At 40.3% G+C, this 22,696-nt stretch overlaps 1 protein-coding gene and 1 long non-coding RNA gene across 3 annotated transcripts in view; both read left to right on the top strand.

Moving 5' to 3' along the window:
• Positions 1 to 22,696, top strand: part of erbb4b (erb-b2 receptor tyrosine kinase 4b) — a 276,507-nt gene that overhangs the window by 17,407 nt on the left and 236,404 nt on the right. The window lies entirely within an intron of this gene.
• On the top strand, positions 16,448 to 18,435 carry LOC144901551 (uncharacterized). The gene is made up of 2 exons (XR_013629605.1): positions 16,448 to 18,074; positions 18,134 to 18,435. It is a non-coding gene; the product is annotated as an uncharacterized LOC144901551 (long non-coding RNA).

Here is a 22,696-nt window from a genome sequence, read left to right as displayed (position 1 = left end):
GGTGTACCCCACCTCTCGCCCGAAGACAGCTGGGATAGGCTCCAGCACCCCCCACTCGTGAGAAAAAAGCGGTAGTGAATGAATGAATGGGCGTTACATATAACGAACTGTAGCGTTTGCCCTGATCTGTAAAATCCAGTGCTCAGACAAAGCACCCAAAGTTTTCTTTTGAGTGGAGTCCAGTACCAAAGTCAAATATGCCATTTCCACCCCCCTTTTGCTAGACTATTTACCTGCGACAGGGGTCCTTTATCACAGCCAGTCACTAGTGCATGGGTAAACACACAGGAGGGGGGGCGTGCACCGCACATCATACTGCTTTCACTTGCCTGCCTTTGTTCCAAAAGCTCTCTCCCACTGAGAGACATTATCCCCCCGATGGCAAGGTGAATGGGGCTGCTGATGTAGGATTATTTGTTGCAGTCCGTGAGAGAATGGATGGCTTGTAGGAAAGAGAGAAATTCACCTGCTTTCAGTCGGAGAAGGGCAGTCTGGTACAAGAGAGGGAAGGTGTTTTTTTTTTTTTTGCTGGGGTGGAATGTGGGCCAGTGTCTTGGGAGTCTTGGTTAAAGTGTTCGCTATCACAGGAGCTGTATGGACAATTAATCAGCAGCGGCCCAGAGGGGAAGATGGGACTCTGACAGGGACACTTCATTTTGCACAGGACACACACTTATACACAAACACACACACGCACTCATCTACCTGCTAGGCTCACCCATTGCTCCTTTTCTCGCCCCTTTTTTTGCTTCTATTATTATTTGCCCTGCTACGTTTCCTCCTCTTTTTGCCTTTTCCGTTTTTGTCTCCCCTCGTCTTGATTTGAAATAGTTGAGAGTAACCTCATGAGACCTCACAGGGTTGGGTCCAAACTGTAAGAATTGGAGTCTCTTGCAGGTCTTGGACTTGGAAGACAGGAAAGGGGTTTATTGAGGGAAGAAAATATGCAAAGCAAACCACGGTAGACTGGTGGGTGGCGATATGTCACCCGAATTGCACCTCCTTTTTTTCTTCTCCTCGCTCATCCCTTCATTTCCCTCTCGCCGTCCCCACAGCTGCTGCTGAGTGATTGATGGGTTCAGGTTTGACATGGCCTGCTTCACCCAAGGGCACCGGCAAGGACAATGGTAAGAATCAGCCAGATGCCTGAGAGAGAGAGAGAGAGAGAGAGAGAGAGAGAGAGAGAGGGAGAGAGAGAGAGAAGGGAAGCAAAAGGCAAAAATTAGAAATGGGAGATGCTGTTAACCATTAGGCCTTACCAAGGTTGTAGTTATGACTTAAGGTGGGTATTGACCATGCATATTCAACCTGTGGGCTCAATTTCAGTTTTCAAAGGATTGTCATGCTGTGGACACGGGGAATTTGTACCAATTAAGCACTCCCATCTACATTCCAATATCTTGAAGTTGGTTTTCCAAGTTCTGATCCGTTTTCAGTCTTTTAACCCTCATTCACACTCAGTCATCTGAGTTAATAAATGAATGCATGTTATTAGCCCATAAAGAAAAAAAAATAGAGCTGCAACAATTAATGGACAATTCACTGATACCGTGGTTGATATTTTTGTCTTTTTAGTTGCAGACCAAACCACTAACTGTTCGGTTGTTACTGACTTGTTTATTTCTCTTCAACAATTCCCCCAATGTGGTTTGGATGTTCGATTTTCGAGAACATCACTGACACAGTGATCAGCAAACACCTATTTAACAAAGAGCCATGTAGGGCCTAACAAAGCCTGTAGTGTCTCGTCCAAGTGTTGTGGCCCAGAGGAGACTCCATGTGGCTGTGGTTTCCCCGTCCCACGACGGGACCAATGGGTCGTCATCTTATTGAACTGGTCAGACGTTAGAATGGTGGATTTCAAATATAATTTGAAATAATATAATAATGCTTTAAAGTACTTGTTGAAAACTTTCGAAATCTTTCAGACAAAATGCACCTAATATACACAATTCCTCAATAGTTACATACATTAAAATACATAACCTGAGTACCAGTAATATGTCAGTCAAAATAGCTACATAATGGTCATGTATTATGTCCAGTTAACACTTGCTATTAGGGCGGCACGGCGGTCTAGTGGTTAGCGCGCAGACCTCACAGCTAGAAGACCAGGGTTCAATTCCACCCTCGGCCATCTCTGTGCGGAGTTTGCATGTTCTCCCCGTGTATTCGTGGTTTTTCTCCGGGTACTCCGGTTTCTTCCCACATTCCAAAAACATGCTAGGTTAATTGGCGACTCCAAATTGTCCATAGGTATGAATGTGAGTGTGAATGGTTGTTTGTCTATATGTGCCCTGTGATTGGCTGGCGACCAGTCCAGGGTGTACCCCGCCTCTCGCCCGAAGACAGCTGGGATAGGCTCCACCACCCCCCGCAACCCTCGTGAGGAAAAAGCGGTAGAAAATGAATGAACGTTTGCTATCGATATACAAGAATTGAAAATGATTATGCAAAACGCAATGCAGCCGAACTCAAGGCAAAATATTATAAAGTATCAGCAATGGGCAAATTTTCTAATTCATCATGAAATAATAGTTTAAGAAGAGGAAGTGTCTAAAACATGCATTTCCATAGGGGGGTTCATGACACAAATCAGAGCCACATTTTTTTTTTTTTGCATCTTACCGCTTTATCCTTAATCAGAATAATGCAGATTAAAGTTATATCTCTATATGTGTAGCTTCAAACGGTGCAGGGGAGCAAGAGTGAATCAGCTGACTGATGTCATATGACATCCACAAAGTGACGTTTACGTGGTTGACCTAAACGACCTTGGCGATCGACGGGCACACTTGTGGCCTTTTATCGGGGCCTGACTTAGGCACACCTGTGCAGTATTCATTCTGTCTAGTCAGAATTTTGATATGTCACATATATGAGGTAGAATGCTCACTAACGGATATTGAACAATATATACAAATATTCAATAATAAAATAAATTTTGTCAATTAGTTTGACAAACAATTAGTCCTACTTAGGCTGCAGTTATTAGCAGGATTCTCATGAGTCTGTATTGTCATTTAAACTGAGCAATCACAGATTTTAGTGTCTGAGCTATTTACGTACATTGTTTAAACTTATGTTGTTGAACTATTAGGAAATTGCCAACCTTTTGAAACTGGGGTGCAGGGAGTAAACCTTTTTAAAGGGCAAACCTTATCGCTACATTGTAAACTTGTGTACAAGATGGTGAGGTCTTGAACTCAAACTGCGAAATGCACTTTCAGCCCTGCTAAAGTAAATAAGCACGAACAGAATAGCAGGCGACTGACTGAGGAGGATGTGGTCGATCAACAATCTCTTTATTGCTAAAAAAAAAAAAAAAAATCAGACTGTCCGGGCCTACACAGACACAGTCAGGACTTGTGTCCCGTTCAAAGCTTTATAGTTTGTCGGTAATCCCAAAACTCTTTCATATTGCACACGACTACCAGGTTGCTCCAGTATCCTTGAGCATGTTAAAGGATCTGATCCTTTCAAAGTGGCAGTAATAACTAAGCAATACAGTAAAGTCTCTTTTATATTGATATCTGTTATAACGAATTACTGCTTATTACGATACTATTTTCATTTCCCGGCAAATTTTTAGTCTTTTATGATATAATTAGTTCCGTTAGTACGATACCCGGTTATTATGATAATCCGGTTACTACGATGCCCTTTTCATCTCCCGCCAGCCAATTTGGTCTGCTTACATCGATACAAAAGCAGCTTAAATCAATCTTTGCTTAAGGATTTCAATACCAAAAAAAAAACACGGCGAATGGCTGCTTCCAGTCAACTTTATTTTTTTTATTGATTTTTCTGTTGCAGGCATGTGTTTGGCCAGCTATGTGGGGCGGGTTGAGCATGACCTGTGAAACCAGGAAGTGCGGGAATCGGTGTGTGTGCTGTGCTCTGGAGGTGGAAGTGTGAAAAATAAAGTTGACTGGAAGCAGCCGTTCGCCGTGTTCTTTTTTGGTATTGAAATCCTTAAGCAAAGATTGATTTAAGCTGCTTGACATTGTTCTATACTATAGAACAATGTCGAGTGCATTATTGTCCACTTTTAATGCAGTTCGGCGCAGGATCGGATATATCGACAGTCCGGTTATATCGATATTTTTTCCGACTCCCGACAACGATATAACAAGACTTTACTGTGTTTTAATTTCCCCTTATTTCTTATAGTATTTTATGTCCTTTACAATCACCTGTAGATCCTTGTATAGACATTTCAATGCAAAGTTGCCATACTACTCCAAAACACAGACAACTTAGTCTGAGCGAAAGATGTGAATTTACTGATACTCAGTACTTGAATAGGGGTGGAGGGAATCCTCGGTGGGCGGTGCGAGGAAGACTGGTCAGCGAACAAAGCAACAGGTTGAGGCGGGGAAAAAGGTGACTATCAATGCAAAAAGTGCATGAAAAGCAGGAGGTCAATAGTATCTCTATACAACAGGGTGTTGCAATAAAGGAAAGAAAGGTCGGAAACAGTAACGGTATATCAATGCCCAGTTAAAGTGAAGAAATGGCTTGTTTGGGTGTACCTGTACCTGTACTCCCAACCTTGCTTATAAAAAAAGTAACTTTGAAGGCGGTGACATCTTGCCTCTTCTCCCTACCTGCAAAGGAAATAACAGTTTCAATGCAGGTAATGCTCTAAAATCACGCTGTCTGTGTTGTGATGGGTATTAAGTGTCAACCAGCTGTCTCGGAGCCATGTCTGGCCAGCCGGAGGAGTAAACACAACAGCGCCGAAAGTCTTCACTGCCAACTTGTGCACACTTCAGACTGCCCATGTTGGACGCAAGACAAAGTCAATAGGATGAATAAAACATCCTGGAATCGGAGCTGTCCACCTTGGGAAATGTCATGCTGTCGGTATAGCTTAATGGGGAAAACACGAGTTGGACAGTTGAGTTTAGTTAGGCCGTGTGCCTGCTTTTTTTTTTTTTTTTTTTTTTTTTTTCAAAGGCCGACCAGTTTCTTACACATTCATATTTTTTCTTTATTTTTATCTCTTCTGTGACCATTTCAAAATGTTGTCACATTTGAAAGAGGGCACATAACGCTAACGGTTTCTATATAAAGTAGTCAGATCATTAAGGGGATGGATAGAACTCCTCATCCAGAGCAGATGATGTAAGGGGTTATAAATAGAGTCATATTAGATAATAGATTTTTGAATGTGTGACTCATGCTGTAACATTTAGCTAATTTCATGATTATTGTAGAGTATAGAGAGCAGTAAAAAAAAGAGCTGTCAATCGATTAAAATATTTGATCATGATTAATCACATTTAACCATAGTTAAATCACAATTAATCACATATAGATCAACAATTTAAATGCATATTTAATATTGAATGGAAGGGATAAAAACATTTAACATCACTTTCACCTTCATTGAAGATTGTATTATTGACAAAGTGAGATCCACTCACTTTGTGTTTTGCTGTGAGTTATTTCTTGAATTTAAACATTTGCCATATTTTATTGCAGGGGTCTCAAACTCAATTTACTTGGGGGCCACTGGAGCTCGGGTCTAGATGAGAATGGGCCGCATCAAGTTTCCCCCCCCCAAAAAAACACATTTATTAAAAACAAAAAAATAAAAAAAACTTTGCTTTGGTTCCAATTTTCTACAATAAAAGCTCTGATAAAACATTCCACTGTTCTCAAATATCGTACTTTTTATTTTTCTACACAAAATAAGATGAAAAATAAATAAACAAATCAAGAATAAAGAAAATCAATCAATAATAAATAAATAAATATAATAATAATAATAATAAAACAGCAAATAATAAAAACTTAAGAAACCACATATAGTTGGTGGATAGACAAATTATTTTTTCAGATTAAAATTAACAAAGCATTATTAGAGCCCTGTAGACATGACAAAACACGACTATAGTCACATTTATACTATTTTTATTTACAACATATTGCGCAACTGCAGGGTCTTGAGACACATGCTAACTCACAAACTAGAGAGCTAGCGACCTAAATGGTAGCCTTCAAGTTATTTCCTTTAAACTTAAATAGCCAAAAACTTACCACTTCCACACGGATAGGGAGGATAACTATTAACAGTTATTTAACCTTTAACATGAACATTAATCAAACGTAATCATTTTTTCTGGGTACATGATACCATACAGCATCCATATCAAACTTGCGAGGGCCGCACTAACGTTAAACTTTCATATCAAGGCGGGGGCCTCAAAACGCAGGCCACGTGTTTGAGACCCCTGTTTTATTGTAACCGGAAAATGTACGTGAACCAAGGCAAAATATGGGCATACGTATTCAAGATTAACCTTGTCTGAGTTGTCGCCATCTTACTTGCAAGGTAACAAAAAAAACAACAGAGAGGCAAAAAGGGAGCACTTGTGTATTGGCATTGAGCTCATTAGCATCACACCTATTACCGTCCTGTCGGCTTCACTGTCCCCACTTTGTCACTCGATCCTGAGAGACGGCCTCGCTGTCAGTTTGGAGAGGTAGTCAACAAACAGCCAATCGCTTATTTTGTTCAGTCTTTACACGTCTATTTGCCCATTCGCCTGCCCACATCTGAAGTATAAACAGACAGTTTAACAGACAGGTGAAAGGATTGTAGCGAGTCGCACCATGCACTGGTGTGAACTGCTAATAACCCATAAAAGTAAAGGGTGGGACTAAACTTTAAACTTAAATAGCCAAAAACTTACCACTTCCACACGGATAGGGAGGATAACTATTAACAGTTATTTAACCTTTAACATGAACATTAATCAAACGTAATAATTTTTTCTGGGTACATGATACCATACAGCATCCATATCAAACTTGCGCGGGCCGCACTAACATTATTATTCATATCAAGGCGGGGACCTCAAACTAGTGTCCTGCGGGCCGCGTGTTTGAGACCCCTGCTATAAATAGTGGATCTCCCTGGGGGAGCAGAGTGAGTGCCGGATAGGAAGTGACATCAGGGGTTCAGCGTTAAGGTTCACCTTGCTGTGGGATATGGCTGTGACAGCATCTAAATTAGGGATTATTGTGCCTGTTGTGAGATCATTCAAACCTGCAATAAAATCCTGTTGTTCCAGTCTGGCGCTTGTTTTGCGCTGAACATTAGTGACTAGTTTAGAGTACTACCGATCATCATCATCATCATCACATCTTTTTATGTAGGCATATTCTGAATGCCTTATATTTTGTATTTTAGTTCATTTAGCCCTTTTTTTAATGGTTAAAAACTGCCTTTGAGTGAAACACTGAAATTGAAACCGCAAGGTGGTGAGGGACAGCTGTATTTGTATACATTGGTGTCATAGCAACCAAGTTTGAGGGGAAAAAGGTGCTGGACTATATTAGTATATTGATAAGAGCCTATAGAAGTCATATCTAAATTTAATTTTTAATATTGTCGTAGACTAGTTAAAATCACTCACACTCTCAGGTGACACAAAACTGATTGTATTAATATATTATTAACGTATCACAGTGGGGCGCTGAAGACATTGAGTCATTTGAGATTGAGGTTGAATAATTAGGACTACCATATAATTGCAACGTCATCCTCGTCTGTCATGTGATTCCGATGATCTTGACAGTTGCTTCATTTGTAATAAGCTTTATCACTATTTGGACAGCAGTGATATTTCTATATTGGCTATGTTAACTAATGAGATATGAAAGTTATAATAGAAGGGAAAATCTTTATTCCTCAGCATCTCACTGAGATGATATTTTGGTGTCAGCCTTTCTGACAATAATTGTTTCTCCATATGTCCGATAAGTGTGCGTTACTAACATCTCATTATGGGTAATCGCCATCCAGAGAATGAATGAGCATCATCCCCGCCTCCGGAATGTGACCTTCTTAACCTCTTAAATTCCCCACAGTCTTTTTCACTAGTGACATGTCTGCAATGGGCTAAACGGCTCATTTGGCAGGTTGCTTCTTCCAGTTAATTCATTAAGAGAAGCGTCTGAGTCGATTGGGAGTGCAAAATGTGGGAACTTTTTGATTTTATGAGGGCGTCGCTTTGAAATGCAATCGCCAGGTGTTAAATAAAGGCATATCAGGTGGTGTGCAGACATTGGTTTCAGAAGCGATGATGAAAATATAAATCACTCAACCATTTATGTCAGGGGTCTCAAACACGCGGCCCGCGGGCCAAATGAGGCCCCCGCCTTGATATGAAAGTTTAATGACAGTGCGGCCCGCGCAAGTTTGATATGGATGCTGTATGGTATCATGTACCCAGAAAAAAATATTACTTTTGATTAATGTTCATGTTAAAGGTTAAATAACTGTTAATAGTTATCCTCCCTATCCGTGTGGAAGTGGTAAGTTTTTGGCTATTTATGTTTAAAGGACATAACTTGAAGGCTACCGTTTAGGTCGCTAGCTCTCTAGTTTGCGAGTTAGCATGTGTCTCAAGACCCTGCAGTTGCGCAATATGTTGTAAATAAAAAGAGTATAAATGTGACTATAGTCGTGTTTTGTCATGTCTACAGGGCTCTAATAATGCTTTGTTAATTATAATCTGAAAAAAATTTGTCTACCCACCAACTATATGTGGTTTCTTAAGTTTTTATTATTTGTAGTTTTATTATTATTATATTTATTTATTATTGATTGATTTTCTTTATTCTTGATTTGTTTATTTTTCATCTTATTTTGTGCAGAAAAATAAAATAAAAATTAAGATATTTGAGAACAGTGGAATGTTTTATCAGAGCTTTTATTGTAGAAAATCGGAACCAAAGCACTGAAAAAATTTGTATATTTTTCTGTTTTTAATAAATGCTTTTTTGGGGGCGGGGGGAAACCTGATGCGACCCAGCTTTGCTCAGACCCTAGCTCCAGTGGCCCCCAGGTAAATTGAGTTTGAGACCCCTTTATATAAAATTGTGTTATTTGCACTACATTTAGGAAATAATCAAATATTTTTTTAATAGAAAATGGGTGCCTGCGAGTGTGTGCGAGTACGAGAGCCTCTGCTGGCTTGGGGGGGAAAAAAATGGGTCGGGCCTGCCAGGCCCCCGAGGGCCCTCAATGTTTAAGTCTCCATTAAGCTGATGAGTTTTGGCACAGCAAGTAGCAGGAGTTACTGTGGAGATTCAGCACTCATGGCGAGGTCTAATTAAACCTAGACCTCATCCCTAATTTAAAGATAATTTATCTGTAGGGGTTAACTGTGACCCCCACCGACTCACCCACACACACACACTAATTGTCAGTAATGTGCTCTTCAGTGACCGCAAATGTTTAAAATAAAATATGTGTGACGTGGGGCCCGTTTTAAGGTAAAGGCATATGACTGTCATGGCTGGTGACGCGCACGTTCATTCATTCATTTTCTACCGCTTTTCCTCACAAGGGTCGCGGGGGATGCTGGAGCCTATCCCAGCTGTCTTTGGGCGAGAGGCGGGGTACACCCTGGACTGGTGGCCAGCCAATCACAGGGCACATATAGACAAACAACCATTCACACTCACATTCATACCTATGGACAATTTGGAGTCGCCAATTAACCTAGCATGTTTTTGGAATGTGGGAGGAAACCGGAGTACCCGGAGAAAACCCACGCATGCACGGGGAGAACGTGCAAACTCCACACAGAGATGACCGAGGGTGGAGTCGAACCCTGGTCCTCCTAGCTGTGAGGTCTGCGTGCTAACCACTCAAACGCCGTGACACGCGCGTTTTTAGTTTAAATGTTAGTTAGTACAAAGCCCACTAACTTATGGAGAGATCGTGCAAACTCCAGAGATGCCTCAGGGGAACCTATTTTAGGAATGGAATATTTTCCACACTGTTTTAGATAATTACAGCATAATGTTTGTGCTTTTTTTTTTGCCAGAGACGGCACACTCACAAGGCCGTTCCCATTTATTTATTATTGATTTTGCTAGTTATAGTTTAATTCGAATCGCACCCTGAGAAACGGCAATCATTCGCTGACCACTCAGTGTGTGTGTGTGTGTGTGTGTGTGTGTGTGTGTGTGTGCGTGATGCCATTTTGTGACTTGTGTCCTTTCTTTTCTCTTTAACACTTGTGTCTCCTCTTTCCTACCCTGGAGAAATGTCACCAGGACCAGCATCGTTCGTCAAACTGGCATCTCAGACAGAACACTCGGCTAAAGGGTCATGCTTCGATTGGCATGGGATCTCCCGGCTGTGCTGTCAGCTTCTCCTCCTTCGCCCTTTCCTTTTGTAAAATACAGAGAATGCAGGCACGATGTGTTAAAATGGTTTTTACAGTGTGGGTTGTCTCAGGTGAATACCATGAAGCCGCGTTTCCACCAACTGGTATGGTTCACTTCAGTGTGGATCAAATAGACCCTGAACTTACTCCTTACTATTTTTATTATATTATATCTTCGCAAGGAAAAAATGCTATAGAACTGAAAATTGTTTTTTTACTGAGGAGTACTCTATTTTCCTACTAGAAGTCACACCTTTCTCATAGTTTGGCTGATTCTGCAACTTATAAATCGGAAAACATTTTCAGTCTATGGGTTAAAGTGAGGTGTTGTTTGTTTTTTGGTGACACCTAGTGGCCGTAATAATTAATTGAGTTGAGCTTGTGATGCAGTTAGGCACACAAATTGACTTATACAGATGTTTTGGTGTTAAAATATGGCTGTTTGACACTGTACGTGTCTAGAGACCACGTCATATCCTGTATTAAGTGTCTTTTTATGAAAACATTATCATTATTATGTCATAGTAAATAATGAGTGGACTAAATCAATATCAAAGGCAAATGAATCCAAATGTGAAGTCTGTTATTGTTTTGCAACAATGGGTGATCTAACTAACAGTCAGGAGATCGGGAGGATCTGGGTTTGATTTTCGGCTTGGGTATTTGTGTGGAGTTTTCATGTTCTCCCCGTGCATGTGTGGGTTTTCTCCGAGTACTCCGGTTTCCTCCCACATTCCAAAAAACATGCTAGGTTAATTGGCTACTCCAAATTGTCCATAGGTATGAATGTGAGTGTGAATGGTTGTTTGTCTATATGTGCCCTGTGATTGGCTGGCAACCAGTCCAGGGTGTACCACGCCAGCTGGGATAGGCTCCAGCATACCCCTTTGACCCTAATAAGCGGCATAGAAAATAGAGAGATGGGTGATCAATCGTTATCAGTCATTATTTATGAGTAATACTACACCGCAAGCTTGCTACTACCTACTAATGACAGCCTCGTATATCGAGTTTTTCCTCTTTCCGAATGACTTTTCCGAAAACAATGGATACATGGAAAGAATCTCGGCACAGGCCACGAACAAAGCTAGCATCTTTGAATTTTTTTCCACAAAAATAACCCAATAATTACTTTCCTTGGCAAGTAATTTCATTAGTAATTTACTTTTTAGGGGAAAGCAACTGTATAGCTTATTTCCTTTTTAAAATATTTTACCCAACACTAATTGTATGACTTTTTGATCAACGGTTACTGATTTGATTCTGATGTTTTAAGCTTTTATTTAAAGCTACAACAAATTAGATATGCATTTTTAGTGTGTGTGTCAGTGTAGGCCGCTTTATTTACTGAAGCAGTCAGTAGACTTAAAAAAGCCATAGCTAAAGGCGATTCCTTTTTAAAGGGTCTGTGAGCAACCGTGAAAGCAAGCGGACCGGACAAATAGTGCAGCTATTTGTGGTTGCGTCCCTTCCAGGTCTGTTAAATCAGAATAATTTCTTAATCTACTCCCATTAGCAAGTCAGCCAGTGTGCTAAAAGTGTTTAAGGCACTGTTTGAATAAACAAAAACAGTGAGATGCCCTTTGGACTGCAGTGAAGAGTACACTGTAACTTAACTGGCTCAAGCTGAAAGTCTTTATGTGCTCTGCCTAAATGAGCCTAATGTTGGCTGATTTGAAAACAAACGTGCAAAGTACGCGATGGTACAGCCCTAAATACAATGGGCAAAAGAAAAAAAAAAAAGTCTTTGTCGATTGTGCCCCTCCTTTTATCCCTCGTGGATGTCTGCAGCACTCAACTTAATATACAAACTTTTTCAGTGCTTTGGTTCCGATTTTCTACAAGAAAAGCTCTGATAAAACATTCCACTGTTCTCAAATATCTTACTTTTTTTCTACACAAAATAAGATGAAAAATAAATAAATCAAGAATAAAGAAAATCAATCAATCAGTAATAAATAAATAAATATAATAATAATAATAAAACTGCAAATAATAAAAACTCAAGAAACCACATATAGTTGGTGGGTAGACAAATTATTTTTTTCAGATTAAAATGAACAAAGCATTAGAGCCCTGTAGACATGACAAAACACGACTATAGTCACATTTATACTTTTTTTATTTACAACATATTGCGCAACTGCAGGTTCCTGAGACACACGCTTACTCACAAACTAGACAGCTAGCGACCTAAACGGTAGCCTTCAAGTTATTTCCTTTAAACTTAAATAGCAAAAAACTTACCACTTCCACACGGATAGGGAGGATAACTATTAACAGTTATTTAACCTTTAACATGAACATTAATCAAACGTAATAATTTTTTCTGGGTACATGATACCATACAGCATCCATATCAAACTTGTGGGGGCCGCATTAACATTAAACTTTCATATCAAGGCGGGGGCCTCAAACTAGTGTCCAGCGGGCCACATTTGGCCCGCGGGCCGCGTGTTTGAGACCACTGCTCTAAACCTTATTTACAATTACAAATGGCCCAAAACTGTTTTTCTTTGAACATTTGATATTAATGAAGGATAACCGGTGGCTGATTATTAGGTAGAGGTATGGTTTTAAAAGGAAAAGCTAGTCTGCTGTTTGGAATTATGTCACATTTTGTCCTGTAGATTATAAATATTCAATATGCAAAAATTGAATATTCATGTACAACAGCGTAGAAAACCTGCATACGTTATTACAGTCCTCTGGACATGGGAAAAAAAAACCCACCCCTATAATTTACCTTTACACTCGTATTAACTCAATGTAGTAGCCATAATATGAGAAAATAGATACACTTAGACTTGCACATAATTACACACGGTTCTTACATTCAACCACGAGCCTGGGAAAATCCTGCAAATTGTTCAGTGATGATGACACTACTATATACATGTATATACATAATGTCTTCGCAATGCCTTATATTTGTACTTAGCCATTTTTATGCTTGATTTAGGCCAAAAAGTTGCTTGTATTTTCATGCTTTGACTCATAATTGGCCATAGTCAACCATGAAACAGCAATAAGTTTTTTTAAGTCAATATACAGTGAAGAAAATAAGTATTTGAACACCCTGCTATTTTGCTATTTCTCCCACTTAGAAATCATGGAGGGGTCTGAAATTTTCATCGTAGGTGCATGTCCACTGTGAGAGAGATAAACTAAAAAGAAAAATCCAGAAATCACAATGCATGATTTTTTAACAATTTATTTGTGTGATACAGCTGCAAATAAGTATTTGAACACCTGTGTATCATCTAGAATTCTGACCCTGAAAGACCTGTTAGTCTGCCCATTAGAAGTCCACCTGCACTCCATGTATCATCCTGAATCAGATGCACCTGTTTGAGGTCGTTAGCTGCATAAAGACACCTGTCCACCCCATACAATCAGTAAGACTTTAACTTGTAACATGGCGAAGACCAAAGAGCTGTCCAAAGACACCAGAGACAAAATTGTACACCTCCACAAGGCTGGAAAGGGCTACGGAGCAATTACCAAGCAGCTTGGTGAAAAAAGGTCCACTGTTGGAGCTATCATTAGAAAATGGAAGAAGCTAAACATGACGGTCAATCTCAATCGGAGTGGAGCCCCATGCAAGATATCACCTCGTGGGGTCTCAATGATTCTAAGAAAGGTGAGGAATCAGCCCAGAACTACACGACAGGACTTGGTCAATGACCTGAAAAGAGCTGGGACCACCGTTTCCAAGGTTACTGTAGGTAATACACTAAGACGTCATGATGTGAAATCATGCATGGCACGAAAGGTTCCCCTGCTTAAACCAGCACATGTCAAGGCCCGTCTTAAGTTTGCATATGACCATTTGGATGATACAGAGGAGTCATGGGAGAAAGTTTTATGGTCAGATGAGACCAAAATAGAACTTTTTGGTCATAATTCCAATAAGCGTGTTTGGAGGAAGAAGAATGAAGAGTACAATCCGAAGAACACCATCCCTACTGTGAAGCATGGGGGTGGTAGCATCATGCTTTGGGGGTGTTTTTCTGCACATGGGACAGGACGAGTGCACTGCATTAAAGAGAGGATGACTGGGGCCGTGTATTGTGAGATTTTGGGGAACAACCTCCTTCCCTCTGTCAGAGCATTGAAGATGGGTCGTGGCTGGGTCTTCCAACACGACAACGACCCGAAGCACACAGCCAGGAAAACCAAGGAGTGGCTCCGTAAGAAGCATATCAAGGTTCTAGCATGGCCCAGCCAGTCTCCAGACCTGAACCCAATCGAAAATCTTTGGAGGGAGCTCAAACTCCGTGTTTCTCAGCGACAGCCCAGAAACCTGACTGATCTAGAGAAGATCTGTGTGGAGGAGTGGGCCAAGATCCCTCCTGCAGTGTGTGCAAACCTGGTGAAAAACTACAGGAAACGTTTGACCTCTGTAATAGCAAACAAAGGCTACTGTACCAAATATTAACATTCATTTTCTCAGGTGTTCAAATACTTATTTGCAGCTGTATCACACAAATAAATTGTTAAAAAATCATGCATTGTGATTTCTGGATTTTTCTTTTTAGTTTATCTCTCTCACAGTGGACATGCACCTACGATGAAAATTTCAGACCCCTCCATGATTTCTAAGTGGGAGAAATAGCAAAATAGTAGGGTGTTCAAATACTTATTTTCTTCACTGTATTTAGTAAAACCATAGCGGAGTGAAGCTGCAAAAGTCAAAGTACAAAATGGCGAACAACAACTGTATTTGTCTTATTTTGCACAACCAACGGTGATGAGTGAAATGCATCTAGTGTCACCACAGTAAAAGAAACATAAGGTGTTTAATCTGGAATATCAGTATCGGTAATGTCAAGCTTCTCTAGATGTGATCCATTTTAATTTAGCTGGTAGCAGAAGCTCCACTGAGCATATTGCAGCATTGTGACCCCTGGTTGGTGTACCTGCAGAAAGTGAAAAAGGAAAAACTTAATGATTTGATCTCCCCTTTGCAGCTATAATAGCTTCCATTCATGGGAAGACTTTTTTGTGGGAATTCTTGTCCATTCATCCAGAAGAACATTTGGGAGGTCACAGGTCACTGATGTTGGACCGGACAGGCTAACTATCTTTTGAGTTGTTGTTAATCTCAAAGGTGTTTGACGGGTATGAGGTCAGGACTCAGGCGTTCTTCCAGGTGCCATAGAACGAGCGTATCGAGCGTGGATAGACGGAGTACTCCCGAATGCAGCAATTTTCCAAGATTCTTGAATGTTATTGCATGTAGTGAAACGTCTCAACGTCTTAACTCTATCGTAACTATTATTATTGAATTATTTGTGCAAAGTACATATGATATATGTACATATCAGTGCTGTCTGCACTGGGTTGCCAACCAATGGTTTAAACCCCAGATGGACCATCGATTAGTCAGTGACTAGTTAATTAATTCTTGCAGCTCAGTTAAAATGTGAGTCTGGATGTGGAATACTTGATGCGGCCAAACATCACCTTGACCTCCACCTCAAGAAATACCTCAACACCGAATAAAGCAAAATCATCTAATTTTAATTGTTTGTGAAATGGATAAAAAAAATGATGTGAAATGCATGAAAATGTTTTTCTTTGGAAAACAAGGAAATTTGCAAGTGATCCCAAACTTTTCAGCAGTAGTGTATACTTGGCGCAGAGCAAAATGTGTTGTTGTTGTTTGTGTCGTGTACGGCCGCTACCACTTCATTATTGCCAGCGCTTCTCTCGAATTTGAGCTGATGCATCGAGTGAAACAAAAAGTCTGCCATATATCCGCTTAAATATGATAATAAAAATTAAATTAATTTAAAACGGGCCCGAGTGGAACCACTGCAACATGTTTTGTTGTGACAGGCGTAACGTTAGTGTGTGTCATTAAGCATCATAAAACAATAATAATAAATACTAATACACTTGCTTTTCCCTTATTTATAGAGTGGGTGTGCAGCAGGAAATCCACTATAGCTGCCACAGCAACATCATCTTCCGAGGAAATTACATTGTGTGCTGTGTTTTCATTGAAAAAAAAAAAAAAAAAACTTTATACTGGACTTGAGTGTGTTTTATATTAGTACTTTCTAAACATTTTGAACACATTCGACACTGATAATGATGATGCAGCATCATTGGAGGGTTCAGTATCTTGCCCAAGTGAGGACACAGGCTCGAACCAGCAACTCTCAGGTTGGGAGACACCCGTTAAGATGCTCAATGTTTTTTTTTTTTTTTTTTTTTTTTTTTTTTTTTTAATAATTGTCCTGCTCTAAATCTGTTTCATTCTAGTGTCACAGTTTCCTCCGTTAAGATTTGTCTTGAGAGATGATGAAGGTGTTTGCCCTTTACTTTTACAGTCTGGTTATTGAAGCCACTAGAGGGCCCCTGTCATGATATGAAAATGTTTGCTTCATCATATTGCATGAACTATGAGCTAGTTTTTCATGGGGGGCGGGCCACTGTGTCATTAAGTAAAGGACAGATGGGCTTAAGAGCACAGTAGCTTTTTTTCTTCTTCATGCCATTTGATTGTGTTTTCCCATGTGTGCAAACACGCACACACTCACAGTTAGAGGTGGAAGGGAAACGTTTAACTTTGAAAGTTGGGCTCCTAATTAGCAGAATTAGCGGTAGATCAAAGAGGACAATTAAATAGGGTGTTTGTGGTAGTGAGGGCTCATTAGCATCACAACACATGGACACGGCCATGAAAAAGGAGAGCAGCAGAAGGAGTCTCATTATGGAGCACCGTTGTGCTCCTCTTTTTCTCACTCAGCCATCAAGGCGACATGTACTTTTATACTTTGAGGAAAACTATGACGTACCTTGTGGATGTGAGGTAAAATTTTCCTGTCCGCAGAAAAAAAATGCACACATTTACTAATGGACATGCAAGGTTTTCTGGCTCAAAAGAAAACAAACTAGTCCCTGCCTGCTTGCATCCAATTTTCAGCTTAATTAAGAGGGGAATTAACTTTGATCTGCTGCAGTGTAGTTGTTGGAATTTGTAGCCCAGCCGAAGCCGTACTTACTCTTCAATCCTCCAAGTCATACCCGGAATGTTTTCCATTCATTTTGCGCCGTTTGAAGTGGATACAGATAAGCAGTGAAAATATTCTATTAGGCCTACCTGAGCCAGCCTTGTTAGTCAGATCTAACAACCCCCTGGCAGACGGCCCTATATGCATCTATCCACGCTAATGGCATAAACACAACAAAAGATCAAAGCTAGGGAGACAGCCTCGGACATTTGTGGTCCCACTCCCTGCTTCTTTGCTCCGGTGACACAAGCTAATGATTTAGAGAAGTACAAAAAAAAATAAAAATAATGCAGTTCAAACCCCGAACAGCAAATAATGTGGCAGTGTGTAGGGGCTTGTTTTGGTTTCAGTAACGCCGGGCTTATATTCACAGAATATAGAAAATATTTTCAACTGGTGTTTGGTTTTTGTACACCACGCTTTTAGTAGGTTTTTTTTTCAATTTTCAACAGAATTTTTTTTCCAAAAATGTCTCGGTTTTTGAACATTGTCTAAAGTTCCTGATGACCAAACAATGAGCCTAACAAACTTGTCAGTTTGCCCGTGTATCATTCCATATATTCCTTCCTCTGTGCACCATGCACTGGTACACTGATAATGGGGTGTCCAAATGCGGCTCCAAGGCTATTTGTGGGCTATGTCGGAAAAAAAAAAAAAAAAAAAAATCAGCAGTATTTTTTTGTTATATGTAATATTAAAAAAAAGTCGTAAATTTTAAAACAATAACATTGTAATATATCATGAAGAAAAACATAATTGAAGTAGCAGAGTAGAAATATAAAATAAATAAATACATTAGCTCAAAAATAACAATAGGAGAAACAAACAAAACAAAATAAAGTTGTAATTTTGGGCAAATTAGCTTGAAAAATTCTAAATGGGAATAAAGTCATAATATTACAAGGCTAAAAGTCCCCTCCTACCACTTCACCTCACCTCCCCGGGAAGTGGGGGGGGGGGTCCCATTATTTGAGAAGCACTGTGTTCGACAAATACGTTTTCAGTCTGTTTTATTGAGTATGCCTGCAAGTTTCACAACTTTAATAGAGATTGTGAAAAATGCTATGGAATTCAAGAAAGAAGTAGCAAATTGCTAAGGTCAACGTCTGTTACAAGACGTTTGTTTTCACTACACTTACCAGCCAATGTAAAAAAAAAAAAAAAAAAAAAAAAAAACATGAGTGACTGAGACGCCAATAAAAACGTCTATTTTTGACACACTCCACACTCCAAACCCTCCTGCAATTGTTCACTCGCAACACAGTCCAGGTTGAAGCCGCATATTTGTACTGTATACGCCTTATTGAAGACACTAAACACATAAATGCCACTAATGAATTATAATATAATATAAGATGATCCATAAACTGTTTGCCGATCCTTGAAGCAAAAATAATAAAACTTTCACAGACAGTGCCACAGCTTAAAAAAAAAAAGGAAAAAAAAACCAAAACAGACTGAATGATGTGCTTTCTGCAGAAAAAGGCCCTCTTTGCGGAGAAAAAAATGTGGAGTTGCAAATGCCTAATTGCAGATTTACGGTACTCCACCGTATCGTAAGAATGTACTGTATATGAACTTGACTAAACCGGCCTTCACTATTTAATGATATCCAATAAAAGTCTTGACAAAGATAATAATGTTGTGTTTTAATTGTGGGAATAATGTATTTTCGGGTTCCAGTGGTGTAGTTCTATTTTTTTGTAGATTATTACATTACATTCATCAAATGAATGCAAAATATGAGAATAACTCCTCGGGAGAATGTCACACAGTCCTACACGACTGTAATGACATTTAAACATTATGGTTAAATTAATACCTCTGATAGTGGGATTTACTCCGTACCCCCTCCAGGCAGGAATAATGTATTTTAGCTGTCAATTCGTGAGGATTATGCAAATACTCCATATATGTGTATTGAGGATTTATTTTGTTTTGTTTTACTTTTAATGTCCTACTGGTGTTTTTATTTCTTTAAGGAGATCCATTCACACGAGTCGGCGGTTTTATGAATTCAATAAGTGAAGTCCATATTTTGGGAAAGAACGGGAAGACACAAACACTTGTTTCTTTCTGATGCCTTCACTTTCCTTTGCCGTCAAGTTCCCTGCTCTTCTGTTTTCCACATCACAGCTTTGTGGGATGTCAGGAGGCTTTTTGACTGACAGTACTGATAATCACATGAAAGCATTTCAGGGTGTGGGGGTGGGGGGGGTGGGTAGCGGGACGTAAGCATCTGTTTTGTAAATACCACCCAGGTGGACCACAGCAGTACAACTCCTGATAGACTTGCCCTTGTCACAGTGGGAGGGGCTGTGGGGAGGAAATCACAGGATGAGGAAATGGCAGGATTTGCAGACGGAGAAGACACGGCTCATTCATCTTCCTCTTGTGCAAGTGTCGGATGCTCGCATGGACGTACATAACCAAACTTCTGTCTGCTGTCAGGATCAGCCAGGGCATTTAAGTGATCCGCTTACATTGTTTCTCTAGCGAGGAAGAAGTTTTTTTTTTTTTTTTGCAAGTTTAACTTGCTAAAATCAGCCGAGAATCACTGGCCAGTGATGTGTAAGATGGAGTATGTTTCATATGGAGCTGCAACAATTAATCTCAGGAATAGAAATTAATTAATCCAACAATTTTGATATTCGTTTTTCTTTCATTTTCTACCGCTTTTCCTCACGAGGGTCACGGGGGGTGCTGGAGCCTATCCCAGCTGTCTTCGGGCGAGAGGCGGTGTACACCCTGGACTGGTCGCCAGCCAATTACAGGGCACATATAGACAAACAACCATTCACACTCACATTCATACCTATGGACAATTTGGAGTCGCCAATTAACCTAGCATGTTTTTGGAACGTGGGAGGAAACCGGAGAACATGCAAACTCCACACAGAGATGGCCGAGGGTGGAATTGAACCCTGGTCTCTTAGCTGTGAGGTCTGCCCGCTAACCACTCGTCCACCGTGCCGCTGATATTTGTTTTTTTTTTTTTATTAAAATAATTAAATATTGGCTGATTTCAACCTCTCATGTGAATTATCAATGAAAGCACACTTGTTTTCTTTGTTTTTTTTTTTAGGTCCAAACCACTAACTCGTTGTGTTTGCCTCATAATGATTTGGTCCATCTCGGTTCTAACTGATTACTCCATTCATCGAAACCAGTCCTAGAGTTTAATGCTGACAAGTTTATGTAATGTAATATAATGATATGAGTCTCATGAGTTTTTGCGTTGGGGGTGTGTGTGTCCGGGGAAGACAGGACCGGTTCTACGTATATATAGAGTAGTGAGATGTACAATTTAATAAAACATGCATGAAAGGAGACCGATCCATACAAGGTTGATGAGATGGCTTCTAGAGAAAATGTCTGACTCCATGCTAAAATATGAGTTAATATAGGACACAACGTATGTGAGGAACAGGGATGATGAAGGGCAGACTCGCATGCCTAGACGCCCCAGGCTACATATGATAAGCATGTGGAGGACTTGTTTTGGAGGCATCAACAATCGTAGCAAGGCAGTCTGACATTGTGTGTCTGACCAGAAATAATATTGATATGATCAAATGCGGGCTGCACGGCGACTGAGTGGTTAGCGTGTAGGCCTCACAGTTAGGAGACCTGAGTTCAATTCCACACTCGGCCAACTCTGTGTGGAGTTTCCATGTTCTCCTCGTGCATGCGTGGGTTTTCTCCAGGTACTCCGGTTTCGTCTCACATTCCAAAAACATGCTAGGTTAATTGGAGATTCCAAATTGTCCATAGGTATGAATGTGAGTGTGAATGGTTGTTTGTCTACATGTGCTCTGTGATCGTCCGAAGACAGCTGGGATAGGCTCCAGCATCCCCCGCGACCTTTGTGAGGAAAAAGCAGTAGAAAATGAATGAATGAATGAATAATCAAATGTGGGCTGCACGGCGACTGAGTGGTTAGCGTGTAGGCCTCACAGCTAGGAGACCCGAGTTCAATTCCACACTCGGCCAACTCTGTGTGGAGTTTCCATGTTCTCCCCGTGCATGCGTGGGTTTTCTCCGGGTACTCCGGTTTCTTCCCACATTCCATAGGTATGAATGTGAGTGTGAATGGTTGTTTGTCTATATGTGCCCTGTGATTGGCTGGCCACCAGTCCAGAGTGTACCCTGCCTCTCGCCCAGAAGACAGCTGGGATAGGCTCCAGCATCCCCCGCGACCCTTGTGAGGATACATGGTAGAAAATGAATGAATGGCTAATCAAATGCAATAATGTAACTGTACACATCTTTTATTAATACCACAAAAGTCGACATACATTAGGGTGAATAAGTTTGTTACACACTATATTGTACAATAAATGAGACCATGTTTGTGGGTACATTGTAGTGCAGGATTCAGCCCCTGGTACATGTTTCCAACTCATCTTTTGGTGTGCACTCACTATCAAAAGGTAGCATGGTAAATCAAAGCATTATTGCGTTGTCAGCTTTTAATTCCTACGTCCAACTTATTACCCCTGCATGCCTTTTTGAATGTAATTTGCATCCATTTAAAAAGTACATGATATGCCAGCTCTCACTAACTCTTATTTTTTTTTTTTTTGCTTCTAAGTGACGGGCAACTCTTCTTCTTATCCAGCAGTAATTAATCTGGCCAAATAACTGGAATTAGCAATGTAAAAATGCGGTCACTCTCTGCCAGCTGGAACAGATGCTCAAATTAAGCATTACTGCCAGATTTTTGGATTGGCGTGAAGCGAAGCTGGAGGGACGACGCAGACGAGGGAGAAAACAAGAAAACAGGCTGGAGGGTGAAAAAAGGCATCATGTGTTTGTGCAAGAGAGGGAGAGAATGGACTGGGACGAGTGAGCCTAGGAATAAGAAATGGTAAATTCTTTAGTTTCAGCCAATTAGGCTGAGAAGCCACTGGTAATTAACTCTCAAGGGACCCACTGAACAGTCATGCACCTCGTTTACATAATGAGGATGAGAGAAGGAACTCTTCCTCACTTTTTTTTTTTTATCCCCTGCCTTCCCGCAGCTTCTCTATCATTCTCCATCGTTGGCCTCTTGAACCAAATCAAGAGTGGCACGTTCCACAGCGTGATATGACCACAGACCCCACACAAGCTGTGGACATTCACTAGGAACTGACTCATGGAAATTCCACCCACACTAGATTGTTCATTAAATGGGCATCAAACTGGTGGTTACTCTCCGACCAGACGTGTCAGCCCCGGCCACGTTTCCAACCTCTCTCATCGGAATGAATTTTAAGCACATATAAGCAATACTTTTGATCATGTAAATTTATGATAATCCCTTTGACCTCTCCTCTGTGCTCCTGTTGAAGGAGAAAATGATGGACCCTGACTAAAGACTTTTGCTTCGCAGAAAATATTCAGACTATGAAAGTAGAATGTGAAAATGTGCGAGAGAGGAACACGTCCTCTTTTATCAAACTGAATGTGTTGGAATTTTTTTAACTAAGT

This window comes from Doryrhamphus excisus, linkage group LG12 (assembly GCF_037039965.1).
Source record: "Doryrhamphus excisus strain RoL-2023G ecotype Guam linkage group LG12, RoL_Dexc_Guam_v1.1, whole genome shotgun sequence".
Taxonomy (NCBI): Eukaryota; Metazoa; Chordata; class Actinopteri; order Syngnathiformes; family Syngnathidae; genus Doryrhamphus; species Doryrhamphus excisus.
This window is presented reverse-complemented; position numbering and strand designations above follow the sequence as displayed.